The following is a 20,426-nucleotide window of genomic DNA, read 5'->3' as shown; positions in this document are numbered from 1 at the left end:
ATGATAAAATTGACAATGGAAATGGGGAATGTGTCAAAGAGAAAACAATCAGACCAAAGAGCAGAAGGCCACCAATACATTTATGTCTTCAATGCAGCGAGAAAATCACGCACCTGGAGGCGGTCCTCAGCTGGCCCCTAAACAAAAATGTGTTCTAATTCAGTAAAAATGAACGTAATACTATTAAAACTCTAACACATATAAATGAACTAAAATGAAAACATACAAAGACCACAGGCTCCTAGCTTCGGATAGGCGCAAATATGCGGCGGGATTAAACATGTTTAGTGATATCTCAACCCTCCCCTTTACTTCTAGCCAATGTAGAAAAACACAGCAATAACCATAGAACAACTATGATTATATACATGTATTTGCATAGAACAGGCAGAAACCCAGTTGAAATAGAACAAAAGAATCAAAGCTCTTTGTTAGAGAAGGCGATAAATGCTTACTGTAATGTTTACTATAGTAACACAAATTTTAAAAGTTAATAGAAACAAATAAAATGGCAATTTTCTTCTCAATTATGAAGTGTTTTATTTTAAAAACACCATGTGCATTAAGTTTTCAATTTATCTATAACATAGTAATGCAGAACAATTAGATATCAAGTCGACGACATGGGTATCTATCAAGTTGGATGTAGAAAATGCATAACCTCCGATTTTTTTTTTAAATTACCACGGACGGAGAACATATCAATCTATTAGTTCAGTAATTTTCGTGTCTGCCCCGCTCCTTCCATTTTGTGACTCAAGAAAGAATTCCAAAAAAAAGGTAACAATTGTATCGAAAAAAGAAAATGGTGTGCACCTCATTATGTTAGGGCGTGTTTGAAGTGTGTATTTTGCCTTTAAAACGTACAAAGCAAGAGTATTTGATATATCATCTCGCTTCAGATTCTATCATTTTTATATATCAAAGCTACAGGTTGACTTAATAACATAAAAGAATCACAGTACGAAAAGATGAAATATATGGGTCAAGTGAAATACCTATCTAATGAATCACAAAAAAAGAGTAGGTGTGTTCGAATAGCTATTTTTAATACTAAAAGTACTTGACGACAGTCTTTTAAGTTGGATGATGAAAATGCATATCTTCGAGAAAAAAATAAAATTTTTGTGTTTGATACCTAGTTTTTTTTATCTTCAACCACTGAAAATGTTTAGTCTGCCCTCCCACGAAATATTTAATTAGAATTTTTTAAATGTTTAAGAATTTTCGAAAATTCCACCTGACAACCGATCAGACAATAGTTTTAAGTTGAATCAATGCAGACAAGATCATTAACTGATGCTTATTAGCTAGTATATACATTTGTCTTTTAAAATACAACTGAAATCAGGGGGGAGCCCTGGGGGGCCCGGGCCCCTCCTTTCGTGGGAAAAATTTGGTTGATTATATAGGGAATCATTGAAGCATGACTGGAGCGGGCCCCCCCTTAGGTCAGTCAGTGCCTCCCCCCCTTAAGGAAAAGTTCTGAATCCGCCACTGAGGATCGTCATGATGCTATGTGGATAAATTTATCGGTTTTCAAGAGCAAAATTGGCAGCGCGTCATCCCTACAATGGCTTCCATTTCTACGATTGTGAAAATGAACTGGCGTAATGTGGAGATAATTTTGACGAAGTAGAATCCTGACTGAGAACAAAAAAGAAATTTAAAATATCGAAATTTTCATAATAAGTAAATAGACTAAACATTCAGACGTTAATTGCAATTGCGCGCGAACCAAATAATTACGAATTTAAATGATCACAAAAGATGTGTTACGTGTGAATAGTGATTATAATTGAGAAAATGTATTTAACTTCTTCCTGTTTGACGCGACTATTTAAAAAGATGAATAAGAAAAGAATATAATAAAGTACAGATATTTAACACGCAATAAGCAGAGCGAGATTTCTTTACACGGATGATAGGAACAGATCATAATCTATCCCAGTATGAATTGAACTGAATAAGATGACATTTCACGGGTTTATAAATACAGTTCATTCAAATTTAAAGCTGTGAAGACACATTCAAATGTAAGTACGTACTTATTATATATTTCTTATATCCATATTTCACTAGCATAATGATACATAGAAATGAATACTTGTACATGTAAACAGATGAATGGCTTATTATACTGCACGTTTTGGCTATTGTGTATAACAATATGCAACCTAAGCATGTTACGAGACGACAACTTATCAATTTAAATGTATAAATATAGGCTATTCATTAGACCAGGATACTATACTTTGGGTTAAGACAGGGGAGAGAAATATCTTGCAAACTCTGTCAAAATTTGGACAATTTTCAAACCGGCCTACCTGCTTCCCTTCGTTCTGGTTTCTCTATTGATGTTGGTCATTGGTTGAGGTTTATGACTCCTTCTGTAGTCGTGTGAAATACGAAATTTTCAAACTGCAAAAGTATCCAAAAAACCAAATAAGATGAATAATAGAGATGGGCCATCTTGTACATATCCATGGTGAAACTTCGTGCAAAGCTTTATTATATATTATTTATTGTTTAAAACAAGGGGATTTGTGGCATATAAAACCAAGATTTTTGTAGAAAATCTACAGACTTTAATATTTTTGTTATGAAATTTCAAACAGATTACACATTTGTTTTTTATGGTGTACTAGCGTTTTTTGTATGCATACAAAACGTCATAAACAACCTTGAAATTCCAAACTGAAAAGAACTCGTGCTGAGTCACTAATGTCGAGCACATTCTAGAATCTGTACTTGAAGAAGTCCAAATTTATATTTGTTTTAACCAATTCCTAAATTTATAATCTTGTTTTAAGGAAATATCATTGCTGTATAATATGGTTTAATCTCACAATAAAATACCATGACATTTACCTTGTTTAGAAGACAATAGAAAGAAAAGCCTTTAACTGTTTGTATATTTGTCATACCAAATATTACAGAACACATTTTGCACCAGGAGGTCGTGCATTTATTTTTCTTGAATTATATTAAAATGCCGTTACATTTGTAATTTTTCTTTTAGTTCAGTTTTCTAAATACATTTCTGTTGATTTTCCAATCTCTAAGAAGTTGAATTACTCTACGCATGTTTTTAAAGAGATGTAACATTTGTCAAAAACAAAACAGTTATGAGACACTTTCGAGCTCATTGTCTCCCGTAGTACACGTTTAGCGAAGAACAAGCTTACAAGTTATTCCGATAACCTTTGTGATTACAATGGTATACAGAAAAAAAGACAAACGCGACAAAGTCACCCTCTGTCACAACAATGGTGAAACATGAGGTTTACATAGAAATATGTGAACAGACGAATATCATGAATTATATCACTTCAGAAAGAATATATTTCAATACCTATCCAGGCTAATACTAGCCCGGTACTGTCAGTGCTGTTGACTCACCATACATGTAGTTATTGTGTTTCTGTGTGTAACGTTATAGACACCTATATCTATTACAAGCTTGAAGTAGTGAAGGTATAGTACACAGAATAATGACCATTATAAATATATTAGAACGGTATTAAACAGAAGTACGCCCCTCAAGCTAAATTTGAAAATAATGAATTGTAACTTCAACGAATAAAAGATATAAAATGTTTATAAATTGCGTATTATTCTTTACTGAATTTATTACCATAATGTGTATATTAAAGCGGATATCAACATAGAATGGCAATACTTTGTCTACAGAAACGAGGACCGTATGGTAGATGGATTTGTTTGGTATTGGTGGTTTTATTCCTATCACAATTATTTGTTGCTATGCGACCAACAGTACTAATGTCATATCAAGCGACCATTATGACAGATACTCATAACAGTTTTCTCCAGAGACAAGATGGTTTCAGGTCGCACCTTTACTACAGAGATGCAACGGATCAAGAGCTTATAAATTATGTCCGTAAAAACTTCATTGATCATTTTAAAAATGATCCTTACAACTTGACCACACCATGGAAAGAACATCCAACACGGGAACAAAGTAAACAAATTGATCATTTTTTGCACCAAAAGGTAATGTAAATAATTTGAAAATACTTTACTATGTACTTGTTTGAGATTGTTAAATGAATACTTATCCAGCTTGCTAGGTATTTCGATCGGAAAATAGAACAACAGACACAGAAACTCACCCCTCCGGCGCATCTGAGATATCATGCAGTTTTTGGTGGGGTTCGTGTTGCTCAGTCTTTAGTTTTCTGAGTTGTTTCTTGTGTACTATTATTTGTCTGTTTGTCTTTTTCATTTGTAGCCATGGCGTTGTCAGTTTATTTTTATGAGTTTTACTGTTCCTCCGGTATCTTTCGCCCCTTTCAATTTATCCATTCGTTTGATGTGTTTGATCTTTTGATTTTGCCATTTGAAAACGGACTTTCCATTTTGAATTTTCCCAAGAGTTAGATATTTTTATAATTTTACTTTTTTCAAAGAGAAAGTATACCCTACATAAAATGAAACTCCAAAGGCTCTATTATAGTCTTTAAGGGTAGGACATACTGACAGCTGTTATATATGTTGTTGTTTCTGTTTTGTGTGAAACAACCTCAAATATAAACTGGAAAACTAAGAATGATAAACTGTAAAATATATTAAGTCACACTTATTTTCTTATTTACCCCCGCTTTAAAAAAAGGGGGTATACTGTTTTACTTCTGTCTGTCCATCCCATCCATCAGTCCGTCCGTCCGTCCGTCAGTCCGTCCGTCCAATGAATATTTTTCGTCACAATTTTCTCAGGAACTACAATACAAGGATTTCTGAAATTTGGTTTCCGGGTTTATATAAGTCTGCTATACCGTGTGATGCGTTTTCAGATTCATCACTCGACAACTTCCTGTTTACCGAATACTTGTATGATTTTACACATGATAGCCAAGTTGAAAATTTTCGTCACATTTTTCTCAGGAACTAAAATACAAGGATTTCTGAAATTTAGTTTCAGGGTTTATATAGATCTGCTACACCGTGTGATGCGTTTTCAGATTCATCACTCGACAACTTCCTGTTTACCGAACACTGGTATGATTTTTTCACAAATGATAGCCAAGTTGAAAATTTTCGTCACATTTTTATGTTTTTCTGTTTACCGAACACTTGCATATTTTTACACTATTAAAATTATCCACTTGCGGCGGGGGTATCATCAGTGAGCAGTAGCTCGCACTTTCACTTGTATTTATTTTGTTTTACTTTAAATCCAAACACATTCAACACTTGTGATTATGTTCCGTGTAAAGTACACATCGTAGTATAGACGTGTTATTTTTAGGATCATAAGAATACATATAGATTCTTACATTGATACGAGTTGATTTTCGGATTTTTCCAATCGAGATAGTTAAATTATCAATTTTAAAGTCCGAGCCTCGGCGAGGACTTTAAAATTTATAATTTAACTATTGGATAAATCCGATAATCAACGAGTAACTATGTAAGAATATGTTTCTCTAATGATTAAAAAATATATTTTCTTGTTTTTGTTAACCGAAAATCCCCTTCGAGTGCCTTTCACATTGCACGAAGTTGTCAATTTCATTAACGACCCCCCTCATTAACACCTGGGCTGCGTTCAATATCGTAGCAGCTACGTAGTGCTACGTAGATTTTCACTATTGAACGTGTAGCTATATACTAGTTGTTACATAAATATTGATAGCAGCTACGTAGCTACTACGATATTGAACTTAACCCTGTTATAGCATATTTTGATTCATCGAGTTGGCTAAAAAGGTCATGACCCTTAAAATCATCCAATGATCTTTTGTGATCACCGGTAACCACACGTTGATTAATTTTTTTTATACAATGGGTTCGGAAAGGGATAAATGTCCATAGAATAAGAGCAATACATATATATGTTCCGGACCATATGAGTATTTGGACCATACGCGTATGGTCATGACCATATGGGTATATACTCATATGGTCCGACCATACGCGTATGGTCCGACCGTACGCGTATGGTCGGGGTAGTTAACACTGTTACAGTTTACTTTTAATACTTCTAAACTCTTCATATATATGGTATGACCGTTCATTAAAAAGACGCTATCATATAGGTAATTTTATTATTATATTATAATAAAAAGATAATCTAAATAAAAATAAGAAGTTTCACATACTTAATTTTACTTAATTGTCAAATTTATAGTAAACACATTTTATACCAATGGTCATTACCGATGGTCATTACCGATTTGTTATTACGAGTAAATGGCAATATGTCGACTAAAAAAAATAAATTTCAAAAATTTCTTTATGAACTGTTACACAAGAAGTCACTGAAAAGTAACACAGTTTATTTAAGTTGTCTTGTAAATATGGTGTATTGTAGTCATTTTACGATATTTGAGATCTAGAGCTCCTTGAAAAAAGTAGACCTCAGTATAACTGTACGCAGCTGCAAAAAGGGTAGCTTTTCACTCGCAAGCAAAAGGTGTAAATTAAAAGGATCGTGCACAAAATTCTTGCAAATGCAAAAAAGCTATGATGCCGTGTGGAAGTGAATGTCACCTAAGCCAACATGCAAGAATGTAACTAGCGATGAAAACTAACTATGGCATCAATATTTAATTTTTACGTATTATTTGTATTATAAAATTAATATATTGTCATGTAATCATCGCTGTTGTTTTTAGAAAAAGTTTTTGTATTATTGAAACGTGTATAATGTAATTTGAAAAAAATACCTATATGGTCCAAATACTCATATGGTCCGACCCGTTAATAACCAAACGAGTATTATACTCATATGGTCCGACCATACGCGTACGGTCGGACCATACGCGTATGGTCGGACCATATGAGTATACGCATATGGTCATGACCATACGCGTATGGTCCAAATACTCATATGGTCCGGAACATATACACGTGAACAGATTGTCCCAAAAAATTACAGATATATTGTACGGCCACCAAACAATTATTTTTTTAACTTGCAGACCAACGGTACATATATAGATATTGGAGCAAATGACGGGGAACAAGATTCCGTAACTCTTTTCTTTGAAAGATGGCGGAACTGGACAGGTTTATTAGTTGAACCTAATCCTTCCAAATATGACACAATTAAACAGAAACACAGGCAATCATTAGCAATGAATGCATGTGTAAAGGTATGTTTTTATTTGTTATAATTAAATACTGTGCTGTACTTTTTTATTCAAATTTAAAAATGTTAAATATTTTTTCACCTTAAGTAGCTTCCAGTTACGAAATTTTCAAGTCTCACATATATTGTTAAGTGATTTGATTTTTTGTATTGCATTGATAAAAGGTCAGTTTCGGTCAAAGATGACTTTTTCAGGTTGGCTTCACGATGAATGTTCTTTTAAAACCAGACCTAGGATCATTATGGTTATATGGAAATGTTTGACATGTATCAACGATGACCTGCCTTGCTACATAATCAACAACAAAAATATATTTAGAGGTCTTCAACTACAGACAAGTGTCTGCACAATATGCCAATCCCTACCTCTTCAAGCCTGATTCCATTTTTCAAAGCCAATTACAACAACAAAAACTAAATCATTGTCTCCCAGACTAAAGTAGCAATCAGTACATATCCAACGGATTCAGTGTAAAGACGTTATATACAGTCTGAAAACATAATGTGTAATGCTAAATAAGTCAACAGTATCGACAGGATGATGAAGTTTTTATATAGCAAAACATTATTTAGTTATGTTTTGATTTTAAAATATTTTGATATAAGAAATTATAATGCATAGATTATTGCAAACAGTGTTCCAAAATCTGTCTCGAGATAATCTCATAGCAACCAAAAATGTATGACAAAAGACTTTTGCATAATCCAGAAAGCAAGTTATAATATTTATTTTTTTTTAATTTCAGACAAATAAAAACGAATCAGAAATGTGGTTTTCAAAAAATAAGAAGATACCTTGTTTTTGGATGGACACTATTTTATATGCATTAAACAAAAATGAAATAGATCTTCTGAATATTGATGTAAGCGGCAAGGAGATGGACATTTTAAGATCGGTCGCACATGAAAAGTTTTTTATACGGGTAATAACTGTGGAGTTTGCCATAGATATATTACCTGAATTGCAGAGCATATTTAGCTACATGGATAAAAGAGGTTATGTTGCTATTCATCAATATGTTAATCAAGGAATACAGAAAACAGATGTGATGTTTGTGAACAAGCGTGCAATGAATTCTCCAGCATAATTCAAAGTGCTGAGAGCTATAACGGTTAATTAAAATTTGTGAAATGTCTCTTAGCTTTTCACTGACATGCAAAGATATAGCATGTAAACAACGAGATAGAATCAATATATGAATAGATGCATCTTGCATGTAAAGTCTGCTTTTGATCTTAAATGTTTATAACAGGAGATTGTGAGCTATATTATTTTAACACTTGTAAGTAATGTGTTAGTCCAAATGATTATGACGTCGTCATAGCATTAGTTTAGAATAGCCTTTCAAGATCGTAATATTCATCATAATTATTTGGACTAGTATTGTGAAAATAATTGTGAATTGGTGGAATCCGTTCCATATAATTGTATGAATTTCAAGATAACCTGTGGTAATATATACGTCACTTTGTGTGGCGTTGATTCATTCGTGTGACGCGAAGTTTGTGCTGTTGTTAATGCATGGAATATGTTTGTTGTTATTCTGCGAGAACATTTAGTAATGTAATATTATATTATTCATGTATGTATTTCTCTGTGTTGAGTGTTCTTGTATTTGTTAGTACTGTACTGTCACGCAGTGTTATCATTTTAGCGCTGTTGTTTTTTTAATATTGCCATATAAGCGGGAGGTTTGGCCACCCATTAAACCAGGTCCAACCCACCCTTTTTCTTTTAAATGTCCTGTACCAAGTAAGGAATATTGTGTGTGTTATTAAATAGTCCTTTTGTGTGCATGTTGGTGTTTGTTTTTGCAATTCAGTGTTTCTGTTGTTCCGTTGTTTTCCAATTATAGTTGATGTGTTTCCCTCGGTTTTAGTTTGTAACCCGGATTAGTTTTCTCTAAATCGATTTATGACTTATGAACAACCGTACACTCCATATGATGAAGATAGGACATGTATTTTTTTTTTCCTTTTATGTCTGTTTGTTTTTGTTCACATATCATGTGAAAATAATAGAATTTTATGCGTCTATCATACAAGTAAGAGGTTCAGCTAGCTATAAAACAAGATTTTATCCATTATTTTCTACCTAGGAAAATGAATATTCCAAGTCAGGATTGGTGGTTATCCATTCGTTTGATATGTTTGAGGTTTCAATTTGGACATTCGATATGGGACTTTACGTTTTGAATATTCTTCGTAGTTTGGTGTTTATGTTATTTTACTTTTTAGTATTAAGAACATTTGGTTCCGAAATTTGACGTATCAAGCAACCGTATAACAGAAAATTCTTGACAGGTAACATAAACGACTTTTGAATTCAATAATATGCAAATGTAGCTGGAATTCAAGATGCATATTTAAGGGCATACGATACAGTTACAGTGGAGGTAATGACGTTGCTAACGTAAATTGTTATTTTCGCGACGTCAAACTATGACCTATCGGGAAAAGATTCAGTTTTCGACTGATTTTTATCATTCAAACTTATTTAAATTGAAAACGAGTTCATGGACCCGTCTTTTTTAAAATGCCATTTGGTTTGATTACGTTAGAAGATTATGTGTGCCAATTTTCATGAACACGTAAATAGTGCAATTTATTTTAATTTGATAAATATACAACAAAAAATAAATTAAATGTTCTTTTCTACATTCATGACCATTTGATAAATATGAGTTATTTCTGAATAAAAATGTATAAACTTTTAGGATACTTATAAAATACAGAAATTACAGATTATTTAACAAAAAAACAATTTGTGTTTATCTTTTAAAACAAAAAAGTTATGTCTTTCTTTCGAAAAGGAAAATACGGCCACAAATCCGAATTTTGAGCAAATATACAAAATGTCGACCTCATTTTACTCAAAAAGTAGCACATGAAGGTATATTTTTTAATACATATTTGATTTAATTAGGTAAAAAAATAGTCTATATGGAAATTTTTATCAAAATGTAAATACGGGATCAAAACTGTATCGTATGCCCTTAAACACTTTAGATATCAAACATTTGTCATCATTGTAAAATTCAGAATTTCTACTTGTTAACACTGCTACAGTTGTTTTGAGTCAAGAGTTAAGAGTATGAATTGCCAAGTTAAATCGTCTTAATGAGAAAGTCGTCTGAATCACTTGTGCTATATGTTAGCAGATTACACATAGCTCATTGTTTGATTGTTACAAGTCTGAAAGAATTGGAATCTGCCAATAGGAAAAGTGCATTGAACGCCTTGTATAGATAATAGGTTTTATTCTTCTATCAGGTTCAAATTAGCAAATAAAGAAGGTCTTTTATCTTGGAAGAATACAAAATATTTGCTGCAAGTTCAACATCGAATTTATTAACGAATTTATTTTTTTCATTCAAAGTTACTAATTAGTTAAAAAAAATTATATGACAAACACTTCCAAGAAATCAATTACCTCTATTATGTTATCCTTTTAGACGACAAAAACCAAATGCACAAGTAAAGGTAAAATAATAAACATACCGAACTGAAAGGAAAATACAAATTGGAAAGTCCCTTATCAAATGAAAAAATCAAATACTCAAACAAATCAAACGAATGGAAAACAACTTTCTCATTCCTGATTTGAGCAAAACCTAATCATAAAAAAAGTAGTACTTACTGAAAGGAAACAAACGGTTCTTTATACAATTAACTAGTGATATAGGGTAAATCTGTTCATCCATTTTGACGCTACAATCTTTATGTGTTAAAGAGCTTTCTGGACAAAGAAAGACAACTTAATGTATTATATATGATTCACTTTTAAAACCATCTTTTATAAAACAAAAAAAAGTAAAAAAAAGTAAAATCACAAAAATACTGAACACCGAGGAAAATCGAAAACGGAAAGTTTCTTATCAAATGGCAAAATCAAAAGCTCAAACACATCAAACGAATGGATAACAATGGTCATATTCGTGACTTGGTACAGCCGTTTTCTTATGTAGAAAATGGTGGATAACATATACCTGGAGAAATGTCTAACTTTATATAGTCTCCTATCTAGAATCAATTGGAAATCTTGTCGTAATTACATTGTAAACTCTGTCTGAAATGTTTATCAGGCGGTGCATGCGAGAAAAGGCTAATGAACAAGCTTGAAAAACATTAAATAATAAAACATTGTTAAATGCATAACGTGTTTTGTTGAAATCAGAAGCGCCCATCGTCTAGCACAGGGTTGAATTTAAGCTAAAATTCAAGAATAAAATAATAGACATCTCTAGGTGTAAACATTGTACGACGTATGACGTGACGGTATATATATAGCAGTCTAAAATATTTTTTTCGACGTATTTATCAAAATATGTAAAAGAAACAACTTATTTAAAATTCAATTGGAAATTCAACACTGCAACGATAAGTAGCATTCTAAAATATTTGTTTTGACGTTTTTATCAAGACAACTATGTAAAAGAAACAACTGATGCTCAATTCACATGTAAATTCAACAAATACTGCAACACTCATTGCAGAGGAAATTTGAAAAATTAAAGGTTTGCTTTGTGTTCATTTTGGAATAACTGGATGGTTGTTTTTTCATTTTACAAATCCAAATTACATAAATGAACATACAACTACTAGAACATTATATTGCTGATCAGCAAAATGCTCAGAAAAATCTATTCTAAATAATTAACTGATATTTTAAAAATCATCAATCCAAACCAGACTTTAAGGTAACTGAAACAATCCCCCTAGAGTCGTTATGATCATATTTGAATATACTGCCAACTCTCAAAGAGGTTTAAATCAGCCGTGAATTATACAATTTCTATAGATCTCTTCTTTACATGCAATCCAATATCCTCTCCTCGTTGAAAAGTACAATCATTGACTTTCTATCTTAAACGCTCATATTCTTCTTTCTAAACAGACTAAAGGAGTTACTCCATCATAACAAAGAATTACAACACTGGTACAACTAGGTTGTTTGAGGAAGAGACGTTTATTATGTTAAATCAAACAAAACGTTCGTCTCTCTTAGCTAATACTATCAAGATGCTTTATTATTGTCAACATATTTTTGACATTTGATACAACTGTTACACAAGTGAGAGGTGTATCGCTATAAACCCAGGTTCAATCCACCATTTTCTACCTTTGAAAATGCCTGTACCAAGTCAGGAATATGATAGTTGTTGTCCATTTGTTTGATGTGTTTTAATATTTTGATTTTGCAATTTGATTAGGGACTTTCCATTTTGAAATTTCCTCGGAGTTCAGTATTTTTGTGATTTAACTTTTTGGTAATAAGCATTTACTGGCAACCAACTTATTCCTTTTAAAATGGTTTGAGACAACAAAAAACTTACCAAGAAAAAGCAGCTATTATTAACTTAGATATTCATGTGCCACCATAAAGATGATGTTTTTTCCCTAAATAGTTCAAAATTTGGTGACTCTGTTAGTCGCTTTTATCCCATTGAACTTTAACTAAAGGATACCACAGCTGCATCTTCTCCATATATTCGAGGATAATACCAGATGGTGGACGTAAACAGTAGACGGCGATACTTTCTCGATAAGAAAAATGGGTTATAATGACGATGGTTGCACAACTTATACATCGGCCATTGAAGAATAATGAAAAAAGGCTACAGAAAATGCCTGAATTTTTGTAAGTTATAACAACAATCTTGAAACTTAATAATCAGGTAATTTCCAAAGAAAACTGATCTTAAAGAATAGATTATATAAATGTTTTTCCTTTCATCTGCAGTTTGCAATATTTCAGTAGCTTTGTTAGAAAAGTTTTTATGGTCTGTCTTCAAATTCAAGATGCGTAACTCAATTTATTTTAGATCGTTTTCGCCTTTCACAATATGAATTACGTCCCTTTCATTGTGAAATGTACGGTTAGGTTAACGGGTAGTATTTAAATTCATCGTAGATAACCGGATTTTTTTTTATATTAACACGATTATCAAAGCGAGGGAGTAAATCTTACCTTAGGTATATACAGTATAAGTATTATATGATTGATATGAAATGCGTCCAATTTCAAAAAAAATCATTAAAAAAATCAATTGCTACAAAACATATCAAAATATAATTTTGAAAAAAATGTACTGTCTAAGAATTTTCATTCAAAAGAAAAAGAAACTCGACTATATATATATTAAAAATGAAGTTGAATACCAATTAATAATTTCAGAGAACATAACATTCGTAATGTTCTCATCCGCTATGCTTATACGAAAATAAAGATTGTCTTAATATTGCAAAAATAAAACAAAAAGCAATGTGGGATAAGAAATTGCACTCATCAGTTAAATAATAAATTGTGACCATTCTGTATATTGTGGTCTCCTAATCTCCGAGTATATGGTAGGCAATCTACGAATACAAAATGTTCTATCAGAAAAAAAGATAGCTCAATTTAATTACATTTCATGAATGCAAAAAATACGTGTCGATCTGATAAGTGAGTTTTTCTCGACAAGAGATCTAGAAAAGGCGCGAAATCGATTGATACATAAGTATGAAAACCAAGTTACCGATTATTGATGTACGCAAATATTTATACGCCAAATTTTAAATGAATTTCTATATAAGTTGCGTATTAGTTGGAGCTTCATTTCGTCTTTTGATGACAAATACTGGATTGTTTTGAGTTGTTACCATTTAAGGTTTTAATTTTTTCAATTGGTTCTGTTCTTTATAATGCTATAACAGAGAAGCCAAAGATACTACATGAATATTCAGACATAGAAAACTGACAATTCCATGAAATAAAACGACAAAAAGACTAACAAAAGTTAACAATACAATAGAAAAATAATGACTGAATAACAACTGAAAACTGGGTAGATCTCATGTGCTCAAGAAGGGTAAGCAAATCCTTCTCCATATCTGACACCTGTCCTGTTGATCTTGTAAGTATAAAATCGGTGATAATTCTAATTCGATGGGTCATTTTCGAATTAAAGGGGGCTTGATAGTTGTAACGACAATTGAAACATGTGAAAAAGTTATTCCATAGCAGTCAACCAACTGGTGTTGGCGTCCGTAAAATTTTCGAAACGATGAATCAATTTTCCGTCTCAGAACTCTTAGTTTGATAGTTTTTTGTAAGCAGTAACCCTCTACCAAGGAAATTGTGATAAAATAGGGACGAAAGATACCAGATAAACTCATATATCGAAATTAAACTGACAACGCCATGGCTAAACATGAAAAGGACAAACAGACAAACAATAGTACACATGACACAACATAGAAAACTAAAGAATAAACAACACGAAACCCATCAAAAACTAGAGGGGATCGCATGTGACCCGGAAGGGTAAGCAGATCCAACCAACTCGTGATGGCGTCCGTAAAATTTACAAAGAGATGATTTCAACTTCACAATTTGGAACTCTTGATTTAATAGCTTCCTTGTGAGCGACAACCCTCTATCAAGAAAATCATGATAGGAAACGCAAACACGAGAATACCGTGTCAATTGGGAGATATATACACCGTATGCAGGATGGGGAGCTGAAATTATCTCTTCTGTCGCAAAAGTTTTGTTATCAGTCGATCTAGAGTTGTAACACAGTACATGATTTAAGGTAGATCACAAGTATAAACTTTTTGAGACAGAATTTTCTTATAATTTGCCGAAATGAAGATTTTACTATGCTTTTTCCAAAACATAATAAAAAGTATGGGTCACCGTGCTTTTTTCAAGCAATAAGTCGTAAATAAATGGCCTAAATTTGGTTAGATTGTTCATGAAAAAACACATGTGTGTGCATAAAAAAAAATATATGAGATAGAATTTTGAAACAAATTGTGACAACATAGGTTTAATTGTATGTATTAAGAAAATAAAAAGAAAAAATGGTGTCACCGAACTTGTTTTCCTGCTACAAGTAAAAATACAATATTTCCTTATTAGTCCAGTATAACTAAAAGAGTTATCTCCCCTTAAGTGGCTCATTTGAAAAAAATATTCTAAAAACACAAAAAAAAAATATTTGTTTAAATATTTTGTATATAACAATAAATCACCAAGTTTTTTATATAGATAAACAGTCTAACTATTAAATTGCAAATCTGTCTCCAAATTTGCAGATTTGGTCAAATAACTAGATCGATTTTGTACTGTGATTGAACAATCCAAGATTGCGGTATACAATGAATCTACCTTAATAAGTTTGACTATCCCTCTGGTATCTTTCGCCCCTCTTTTAAAAAGGCATGAAGATGGAATTGATCGCAGATTAGCTAAATTTATATGACTGTATCTTAGAATCTTGAAAACAGGTAATTTAGCTAATCTGCAATGTATTCTGTCATCTTTAAAATATATCATGAACTGCGTTACAACTCTATATTCTTCATACGAGGCGATGGCTCATATAAATATATACAGTACACTACAAAATATGATGAATACTAAGCAAGTGTAAAAGGTTACACCATCACTAAAAAGAAAATCACCGAATAATAGTTAAATCATGAACAAATATTAAATATTTCGGATAACTGATATCCTTTATCAGTGAATATATATAATATAAAAATAAACCCAATGTACTTTTTTTTTTATATCGCTACATCTTAGCGCTTTTAACATATCTTTTCTCTGATTTAATTGTGTTAGTTTGAGAATCTTTTTGTCATCTTAATGAAATAAATCACAGAGACCTATTGTATGAAGGACCCTACGGTAAAAAATGATACGCAACATGATTAAAGATATATATAAATGTTAGTCCAAACAAGTCTGAAAAAAAAGTTCCTCGCTGAATTTGAATCATTAATTAGTATTTCATAGCATGCTAAACTTTTCAATTTCTATAAAACCTTTACGATATGTGTTACATATACATACAATGATATCGCAAAATAATTTATTAGAAGAGTTTGCACCTGTGTTATGGTAGGATAAATTTGCATTCCTTTAATTTATTTTCATTGCAAAACAAAACCTGTGTTTTTCAATGTTCACAAATTCACATCTGGGAATTTAAACATCCATAAAATTTGTTCATGATATCCTAAATTTCAATAAGGGTATCATTTTGATAGGTCAAAAGTCTTCGGATGCACGGATACAAGTTCGTCAATCGTGATTTATCAGAACGGATAACACATGATTACAAAATATCAAATTACTCTCCCTATTGTATTCCGGTCTACATCAAAGGCGAGATGTTTCGTATTAGAAATTTAGTTTTGGTATATTTTACATATTACATTAAAAAGCAATTGAATTCATTGAATACAAATTTACTTCAAACTTGAAACCTCGAATTTTACTTAAGATATTTAAAACCATTTGCTTTTTACTCTTTAGAAGAGGGTTCACCGTGTTTATATTATAACAGCATTGACGTAAACATTTAGATGCAGTCTTACCCTTTTCGAGTTATTTTTCAAAAATCGAAATGATGTTTCGTCACGTTTACCAACTTTGCATATACTTACGAAGGAACTCTGTTTTTGTTTTAAAGAAAACAAAACTCATCAACGGTACAAGGCTAATAATTGAGGTACACCATACGAGCGTTTAGTCTGCATACGACTCATCAGTGTAGTTCAATTCAAGACTGTTAGAAGTTGAAATGTTACGACTACAAAATAATACAAATGCAGGATGAATGCCAACAAATGGGGATAAACGCCAAGGAATGCAACACATAACTTAACAAGAGGTATAAACATGGTAAAAGAATTTAATATGATAGCAAATCAGACAACCTCCGTTCAGTCAACAAACGACGTAAAGCTATAAATTTAAATCACTGTACAACTTTCAACAATGAGCAAAACCCATCAGCAATCTAATCACAACCCGGCATTTAAAACAATCATAACGAGAAAAATAACGGCATGGTATTTGTACAAAACAATAAACCAATCAAAATATTATATACAGCATCAAGCGACATTCACTGAATTACATACCCCTGACTTACAACGGCCGCATACAAAAGGCGGAGGTGTCAAACACGCACCTTAACTAACATTTACAGCAGTGTAAAAAGTAAAATCACAAAAATACTTAACTCAGAGGAAAATCAAATCTGAAAGTCCCTAATCACATGGCAAAAACAAATGATAAAACACATCAAAAACGAATGGACAACAACTGTCATATTCCTGACTTGGTACAGGCATTTTCAAATGTAGAAAATGGTTGGTTAAAACCTGGTTTTAAAGCGCTAAACCTCTCACTTTGTACGACAGTCTCATCTAATTCTGTTATATTTACAATGATGCGTGAACTAAACAGACATAAGAAATAAAATAGTCAAAATATGGGTACAGCAGTCATCGTCTTACAATTTTAAAAGGAACAATTTCGTGTGTCTAACGTCAGAAAATTTATACGTCTCATATTTTTGTCGTTCAATGTTTGTGCAAACAACTCTAAAATTTCACATGGGCAATGTTAGCATACAGGGTTAAAAAATCAAAAGTATGTAAGAATTAATTTTAGAAATAGACTTTGATTTAAAATTGTCCAAAAGTAATTTTGACGTTTGTGGTTCCACGTTTTTTTCTAATTTATGATAGAAATATAACATAATGACATGTAATAGAACAAAAACATACTGACAGGATTTTTTAAAGTACAGATTTAAGTTATAAGAACCAACGAAACACACAAAGTCGCATATTCAAAACACACCAGCAAAAATGAAAGATAATACAAAAACATTGACGGGATGTATAAGTACCAAGACACGTTAAATGGATATCACAGAAAACAGCCCAACAGTAAAAGTAATATTGATAATAGAACAAAGACAAATGAAATGTTGTTAAGATGATAAACAACGTCAGTACGCAGAATCTATACATCAAGACCATCCTGTATTATTTGTGAAGTTGATACGGAATAACAGCAGAATAACTTACACAGATTGATATATCACACAAAATATGGTATGACAGTGTTTGTTTTAAATATGGTATGACAGTGTTTGTTTTTCTGAGATATGTCTACGCAGCAGATACTGAAAAAAAACAAATTGGTCAGTAAAATGTCTTCACAGAAGATAATTGATCAATCCAAACAGGTCAGATAAGTCTACATCGTCGATACTGTTATACATTAGAAGTGATCATAGAGATGCCGGAGGTACTGTAACAAACGAAACTGAGCAGATATAATACAAACCGTTGATGTTGTAGAAATCCATCGAATAAGATATATGTTATCACCGTAGATTATGTAACAAACTAAACTGAACAGAGAAATGTCTACACTGTAGTAACAGTAACAAATCTAACTGACCAGAGATAGTTCTACAACGTACATAAAATAACAAATCTAACTGACCAGAGATAGTTCTACAACGTACATAACATAACAAATCTAACTGACCAGAGGGATGATAAACCTAACATAAAATAGGGATGTCTACATCGAATACCGTAACAAACCAACTTATAATGAATATCTTTACACCGGAAATACTGTCACAAATTAAACGTATGTCTACACTTTAGATACTGTGAGAAACCAAACTTTACATACATAATTTTACAAAGAAGATATTATTACAAACTAACGGGATCAGAACGATGTCAACACCGGAGATACTGTTACAAACTAAACTGATCATATATATGTCTACCTCGTTGATACTGTTACAAACTAAACTGATCATAGATATGTCTATAGTTATCAAAGGTACCAGGATTATAATTTTGTACGCCAGACGCGCGTTTCGTCTACATAAGACTCATCAGTGACGCTCATATCAAAATATTTATAAAGCCAAACAAGTACAAAGTTGAAGAGCATTGAGGATCCAAAATTCCAAAAAGTTGTGCCAAATACGGCTAAGGTAATCTATGCCTGGAATAAGAAAATCCTTAGTTTTTTCAAAATTTTAAAGTTTGGGAAACAGGAAATTTATAAAAATGACCACATTATTGATACTCATGTCAACACCGAAGTGTTGACTACTACCTCGTTGATAATGTTACCAAATAAACTGATCAATGATATGTCTACATCGTTGATAATGTTACCAAATAAACTGATCAATGATATGTCTACCTCGTTGATAATGTTACCAAATAAACTGATCAATGATATGTCTACATCGTTGATAATGTTACCAAATAAACTGATCAATGATATGTCTACATCGTTGATAATGTTACCAAATAAACTGATCAATGATATGTCTACCTCGTTGATAATGTTACCAAATAAACTGATCAATGATATGTCTACATCGTTGATAATGTTACCAAATAAACTGATCAATGATATGTCTACATCGTTGATAATGAAACAAATCAAACTTATCAGAAAGATGACTACACGGGAGATAACTGACAATAAAGGTGTTTAATGTGTTTCGGATTTGGATTCTGTCATTTGTTAAAAGACTTTGAGTTTTGAATTTTCCTTTGAGTTCGGTATTTTTGCTATTATTATTTTCATACAGTTTCGTTAATTTTTGTTGGTTACCTTCTTGTGAAAACCATATTTGAAACAAATCAAACATGCACTATTTAAAAATTATTCTTTTTTTAAGCATTGCAACGTATACATGATTGCTGATCTGAATTTTATGGACTTTTTGTTTTTATGTTTAAAGGAGTAGGTCCAGTAAGACCCTTTTATGGCCCCAAAATACAGCAGTTTTACAAAATTGTTAAAATGTAAACTTTTAGTTATTAATTGGAAAGTAGAATGCTTCTGCTACATAGATATGGGCTGTTTTTAACAATACAATGCACATATATAGGGTACTAGCATCATTAGGTCATGCTAAATTACTAAAATCTTCACAATTTTAGCATTTTAGTTAAATTGTAGACGGTTTCCGTCTTAATCGAATGTGGCCACATTTGTGTTCATTCTTAATATTGAAATATAAGTTGTATTTGATGATAATACATAACATATATAAAGGTTGACGATGAACACGGATGCGGCCACTTTCATTTATGACAAAAACCATCTGAAAAGTGAAATTTTTTTGGCATATTTGATAGATTTTTCATATTTAAGCTTGAATAAGAGCGTTTTTAATAAGTAAATCAGTTAAAATATTTCACATAAACTAATAGAACCAACTGAAATAGACACTTTTTAAGTGTTTAAAAAGCATCCAAAATCTTTCGTCAGATAAACCTGAAATTTGAGGCAAAATCGGCCCTTACCGGACCTACTTCATTACTTGAAAGGTTTTTGTTTGACAAAAAAATGAATTATCTGACTAATTCATAAAGAGAAGATCAGTGTGATATATACCCGTAACATTGAAAGAATGCTTCAACTGTTGAATTTGTTGTTTTGACGCGCTTTTCTGGGTAAATCTTC

The 20,426-nt window shown here is 31.9% G+C and overlaps 1 long non-coding RNA gene across 2 annotated transcripts; it reads left to right on the top strand.

Annotated features, from left to right (window-relative positions):
- Positions 1 to 1,845: 1,845 nt before the first annotated feature.
- Positions 1,846 to 8,914, top strand: LOC143067179 (uncharacterized). Of its 2 annotated transcripts, none has more exons than XR_012975871.1 (4): positions 1,846 to 2,040; positions 3,657 to 4,017; positions 6,948 to 7,121; positions 7,864 to 8,914. It is a non-coding gene; the product is annotated as an uncharacterized LOC143067179 (long non-coding RNA). The 2 variants fall into 2 exon arrangements; XR_012975870.1 differs by having other exon boundaries at positions 1,848 to 2,036.
- The last annotated feature ends 11,512 nt before the right edge of the window (positions 8,915 to 20,426 follow it).

Source organism: Mytilus galloprovincialis, chromosome 3, assembly GCF_965363235.1.
Source record: "Mytilus galloprovincialis chromosome 3, xbMytGall1.hap1.1, whole genome shotgun sequence".
Taxonomy (NCBI): Eukaryota; Metazoa; Mollusca; class Bivalvia; order Mytilida; family Mytilidae; genus Mytilus; species Mytilus galloprovincialis.
The sequence above is the reverse complement of the archived record's forward strand: the minus strand, read 5'-3'. Positions and strand labels throughout refer to the sequence as shown.